Raw genomic sequence first — 6,000 nt, 5'->3', positions numbered from 1 at the left:
ATCGCGGAGTCGTGGCGGTGGACGGTTGCGAGGCACGAAATGCCATAATGTAATCTTCTCCGCGTTCCGCAACCACGACCAACGCAGCCTCCTTCTCGCCCTTCCCCCTGCCACATCACACAACCTTTTGCGGCTTTGAAAATGGTGTAAAGTGAACGGCACAAGTACACCACCAACGTACACTAGATAGGGGAAAGCAAGGCAATATGCATCGGTGGGGTGAAATGCATTTACAAAAATAGTACATGTTCATTATAGTATCCAATACATCCCATGTGGACTTAGCGGTTTTAAATTGAGATTCAACGGAATAAAAAACAGGATTAAACAAAATACGCTAGAAATCATGCAAGATTTCTTCACAATAGTTTAAGCTATAACAATGTGTTCAAATGAAACATTGCATTCAAGCAGACATTCATCAAGTTCCTAAATATGTTACTTAACGAATACTGAATAGAATTTCATTTATAATCCTATATTCTGGTTCTGGAGACAAACACGAAAACATCCTCATCAGGGGACAATATCCACCGGCTTATGTGGGGTACTGCTGTAAATGTTAAATTAAACACTGAAAATTTCCAAATTTACTCAGTATGACACCATACGTGCATAGTGAAAGATATGCAAGGTTAAATAATTTCTGCTAAGCAAATTTATATTTGAACTTAAAAGTATATTTTATTAAATTTAGTGACATATTTTACGTTGTAGTGGAATTCCAGATACGCAAAAATATTTATTTAATTATTAACGAGCATTCGCCATGCTTCACTATTCTGGCCATTTTGCCTCATAATTCAAATTACGCATGGTAAAAAGCGTCCTTAGTAATCATCATTTTAATAACAACCAGAGTTTTTTAGTGCCATTTTATTACGTTTTAGTTCCAGAAGAGAGGATAGACAATCGATATGTGACAATTTAGATTATTTTTCTTGAATGGATTGCTAGAAAGAAGAGTTGTCTCGCTTAAGGAGGGCATGTTGCCTCACATTACCTTACAGAGGAACGCGCGGGCCCTTCCCAAAGCACTCCCCTTGGCTTGGTAGCTCTCTCGCCCTGGCAGGTCTATGGTGCCGCGTGACTTCTGTGCTTCGAAGGCTTCGAAAGTGAACGTCATGGCGGAGTGCGCGACGACTTCGTTCCCTGTGCCAAGCAAAAGGGTATATCGATTGTGGCCGTCAGGCGTTGGGGAAAGAACGGGTCCGGCCGGGAATGGTTACACAAACGTACACTCCCCAAAAGACGAATCGGACATCGGATGTGCGAAGCGGATGAGGAAGACGCAGAAGCGCAGTTGTGGCCGGCTGTGTGTGCCGAATGAAATAATATCAAGAACGCGGCTCTCCTTCGTCCGGCCCGAATCCGTCTTCCTCGTACGACGCACACCACATGGATGACCCGCACACACTACACTGGACTGGATAGATGGAGAGATGCTGCGAGCGACCGGGTCGGGCGCTGTATGCGACTGTTGGCCACGCTGGACCATAAGAAGTCCAAACCGTTTTGTATATCGACACATCTTCACCAGCCTCTAGATTGCCACCGCGTGTGTGTGTGTGTGATTTTGCGTGTGGCGAACAACTGCAGTAGAAGAAAGCATCAATCTTCGCACTTTGGTGGAGGAACTTTTTCAGACATTCAATATCGCGTCGTACTAGGCTTATCATGAAGCCGAAAACGCAGAGAAGCAAACAGAAAGTACCTCATCAGGGTTGGGCACGGTTTTTGTGTAGCTGTTTCATCTCATTTCATTTATTTTGTTGATGCCTTGACTTTTCATTCGTGACTATCGAATTTTTTTAACTTACAGATATTGATCTACGATCACTAGTTATATTTGTTCAATGAGAATTATGATTGTATCAGTACATCTAAAGGTGGAAATTATTTCTGATCAAATTGATCTGATCAAGTTTTTGAGATAAATATTTCTGTACTCTTGAACGAACCAACGAGTAGTGTTTTAAATTACCTCGCCAATAACTTAAATATGTGAGTGTTTGTGACTTTGAGTACTGTTCTAAACTTTTCAGTACATGCTAAGGGCGATTTCATTTACAAATACATGTTATATACTTGAGGTCGGTGACATTTAACGGATTTCGATCAAACCTTTATTTCTTCTGTTAATATACGTTATCTTAGAGTAAAAGCATGCTTATTAAGTCAACAAACTCTATCCAACTTATGGACTTTATAAATATAGAACAAATAAAACACGTACCTAACGTCTAGTATAGTTCAAAAAAACGAGATTTTATGTTTTTTTTAACATTTTGTTATCAAAAGTTTGCATTTGGTGAATGACTATATATTTCCAGAAAATGTACCATTTATACTCACACTCCGGTAAACGATTGCAAGTAGGGTGATCAAGTTTTTTTATCATCTTTCTTGCACAAAGCAAAAACTCCCCCGAACATTGTCCACCGAAAACCCGTTATCATCTTTGCTTGGCATCACCATAATATATGCAGCATAGTCGGCGTCATGTCCGACTTTCCGCTCCGATCGGCGTTGTCCAAAAATTTAATTATGCACCGGAGGACTAGTTTTACCTTTTCCCTGTGGGTGTGTTTTTTATTCCTTTAGTTTTTATTTCGGTTTGGCGTTTGTCATCGGTGGTGGTGACTTCTTCTGCTGGCTCTGGGCCATTGACCTAGATGCGCTCCTCCTGCGAATACACGTATACATGCTGTGCTATTTTCTGCACCCGATTTCCTTTCGCCGGCTTTCCGGCGAGGAATCACAAAACAAGGAAGAATCGACAACATAAATGAACGTCTCAAAGTTTGGTTTTTGTGAAGAAAGGGTTTGCCGCAGCCGGTTGAACGTCGAAGAAGGACAGTAAAGCCTTCTTTCGGGCACAAACCTGCTTCCAAATTGGTTAAATGTTTGCTCAATCGAACGACAGGAAACGATTGGCCGAAATTGGGACCGCGCCGATGAGATCGAAACGACGAGGGTCAAGAGGAGCCATAAGAATCGAACGGTTTTATTCGAAACTGTCAAACACTTTAGTAGCTAGGTTAAGGTATCATTAAGTTTTAAAAATCACGCTAGCAGCTAGTAAGTAATCACTTACACACTTTCAAGGTTGTGCGCCGCAAGGGCCACAGCTGTTTCGGCTGTGTTTGTGCTGGACAAAACTGCAGCCGGTTACGAGTGAAAGGCGAAAATTCAAAATCGTTATCATTAACCGTTCAAGGGTTTCGAACGGAGCGACACATCCACCAGCTTTCCGCTCCCTTATCAACCTGCAGCCATGGTTTCGTTGGTTTCATGTTCATTAATTTTATTACTATCATTATCGCCCGCTGGTAGAAAAAAAAAAATTCCCTTTGCTACACAACGTCGACAAAACAAACACATTCGTAGGGGGTACCGGCAATCACAACCGCTTTAGTGCACGCCTTGGCCATACTGACAGCTGTGCGCGACGCTATCTGAAACGGTGCCATCAATTTTGACATTTGACTTTGGGATGAGTGTTTTTTTTTTACTTTACCGTTTACTCGAAGGCCCCCAAAGGAAGAGCCAGTTGTGAACCGAATAGTAACGCTCCTATCGATCGAGCCAGCGAAAGGTCAGACAAAACCGGAGGCTTTATCATACGAGAAGAAAATGGTTGTAAAAAGTTGACCGGTTTGTTTATAGATGCTTCCCCCTTTCTTTTCCGTTTTCCCCCTTCTCTAACAGCGGGTGATCCATCTATTAGAATGTAGAAGAAATCTCGGACTAAGCGGCCCCATCCCTTCAATTGCCATTGGATCGCCTGGCGGACAAGAATAACAACAACGCAAATCGCAGGCAGCATAAAGCGAACGAAACACGAAACGACGAAACGATCAACAACACACAGCGAAAAGCACTCAGAATCGTCTCACTGCGTTGCCTCGCGGGAAGAGATAATCCAGTTCCAGTGTGGTTTTCAAACCGCGCTTTCGAATCTCGGAGATCTTCTCCCCAGCATCCATCCCCCCCTACCGCAGGAAAGATGCTTCCAAGAACGCGTTTTGTTAGGCAGCATCAGCTGCAACCGGTTTCTGGTGGTAGTGTGTATGTTTTGGTGGGGGCCAACGTTGAGGGGGGCACGAGGGGACGACCGCGGTCAAACAAATCGCGCTGGGATCGATCGAATTTTACAGCGGAATAAATGGCTGTGCGATGGTTCTAGTTCTGCCAAGTTGTTTCGTTAAGTTGTTTATCATGCCGTTTGGAGGGCGCCGAAAAACAATTTTTTTTTGATAAACAACGTGAGGTCGAGAAGAAATTGGGCGATAAATGGGAGTCTTGATAGAAAGGATTGATGAGCAAAACGCCCAATGACCCATTTTATAAAGATTTTTACCATCAAAACGATATTTTGTCGCCCTTCAGTGGCACTTCACAAGTTCAGTTTAAGCTGAGTCGTCTAAAAATAAATCATAATCGATTCGTCGACTCGATTTGTTTTTCGGTTTTTGGAGCAATACCTAGATGGCGCATTATGGAACCTCAAATAAGAGTGAAACTCCCATTCGTTACACGGTTCGAAGATACAACAAAATTGAAAGTTTAGAACCTGCCTTAAGCCAGTGAACCGGATTTGGCCACCGCAGACTCGCAGTTCTGTGGCTTGTCTTTCATTCCTCCCCCAACGGTACAGCGTTAGAGCGATGGAGAGAGAAAAACCTAACAAAAAAAAAAAAAAGAAACAAGCGATAGAAAAGGTAGGGGCGTAATGGGGTAGAGCAGGATGGAGCCTTGTGGGGAGCAATAGCAAGCCCGTGGGAGGCACCGCGAGAACGCGAGAGTGTTTGATGAGCGTCTTGGATACACTGCGGCGTGGGGCTGTTGAGCTCCCCACGGTGCCGGTGCAGTGGGCGCGCGAGGTTGGAGATTCGCGCGATTTCACACGAAACGCAGCAGCCCGCGGCACTCAGCGGCACTGGAGCAGCAGGTGCGGCGACGGTGGGGCTTCGGACTTCGGCTCTAAAACCCGTGAGTGGCGTTGCTTGCTGGGCGATCGCAGCGGCGCTTGGGTCACGACGTCGGCCGCTCGTTCGCTTACCGTCAGTCAGTATTTAGTTGTTGTCGAGCGCAATTGGTTGTGTGTAGAGGGAGCCCGACAGTCGCGTTTCTATATCGACAAGTGTGAGGAGAGCTGAAGAAAAAGTGCTGAAGGAAAATCGACCATCTGAGAAAGAGTCATCCGCAGCATCCACCAGCATTCGCAGAGCAGCATATCTCGCAGCAGCAGCGTCCGCCGCAGAAGCAACCAGTGTGTATGCAAGTGGTGAAAATAGAGTGAAAGAGAAAGCAAGCCAAAGGGAGCGAAATAGCGTTCGAAGAGGTTTGAAGGCGGCTTGCGAGTAAGAGTGACCAAGATACAGAAAGGGAGAGAAGGAGTAGTACAGTGGAAAAGTGAAAATCATCAAAAAGGACATTTGGAAGTGATTTTCTCTGGTGCAGCTGAGTGGGAAATAGCAAAAAGCCCGAAAACCGCTTACCGCAGGAGCACGGAACAGCATTAAACGCACGGTACGCATCCAATTGACTGTGACTATTCCCCCAACTAGCCTTCCCCAAGCAACAAAAATTAAAGAAACGAAAAAACGAACCGAAAATCGAACGCACCAAAGTGGGCCGACGACAAGGATGAAATAATCTTCGTCAATTATGTGACCCGCATTGGGCCGTAGCATGAGCATAGAGGCAAAGAAACGCGAATTCCCCTTGGTGTGGTTGTCTGCTACGCACTTCAGTGTGATTGGGGGTGTGCAGCGTATAGCTATAACTTTTGCCATTTTTTCAATCCCGTCCCCCCAAATTTTCTCACCCAAAAGTAAATCATGTGTTTTTTTTTTTGTTTTGTTCGCATGTGGTATCTTTTCCAACGTAGTCGTGTCTTTCAAGCTGTTTCGTGATGTGGCATAACACGGAGGAGTTGAGGAGATAAGAAAAGTCATGAAGAGTGATGTCAGGAATGGTTGTGGCTAGCCAAAC

At 44.6% G+C, this 6,000-nt stretch overlaps 1 protein-coding gene across 3 annotated transcripts in view; it reads left to right on the top strand.

Annotated features, from left to right (window-relative positions):
• Positions 1-5,062: 5,062 nt before the first annotated feature.
• The window catches only part of LOC131265895 (terminal nucleotidyltransferase 5C), a 57,142-nt gene continuing 56,204 nt past the window's right edge, over positions 5,063-6,000 (top strand). For 2 of the 3 annotated variants that reach the window (XM_058268238.1, XM_058268235.1), the window contains exon 1: positions 5,065-5,535. The gene's annotated coding sequence lies outside the window, so the exon portion shown is untranslated. Of the gene's footprint in view, positions 5,536-6,000 lie in introns of all 3 variants that reach the window. The other variant, XM_058268236.1, reaches the window with a different exon arrangement.

Source organism: Anopheles coustani, chromosome 2 (genome assembly GCF_943734705.1).
Source record: "Anopheles coustani chromosome 2, idAnoCousDA_361_x.2, whole genome shotgun sequence".
Classification (NCBI taxonomy): domain Eukaryota; kingdom Metazoa; phylum Arthropoda; class Insecta; order Diptera; family Culicidae; genus Anopheles; species Anopheles coustani.
This window is presented reverse-complemented; position numbering and strand designations above follow the sequence as displayed.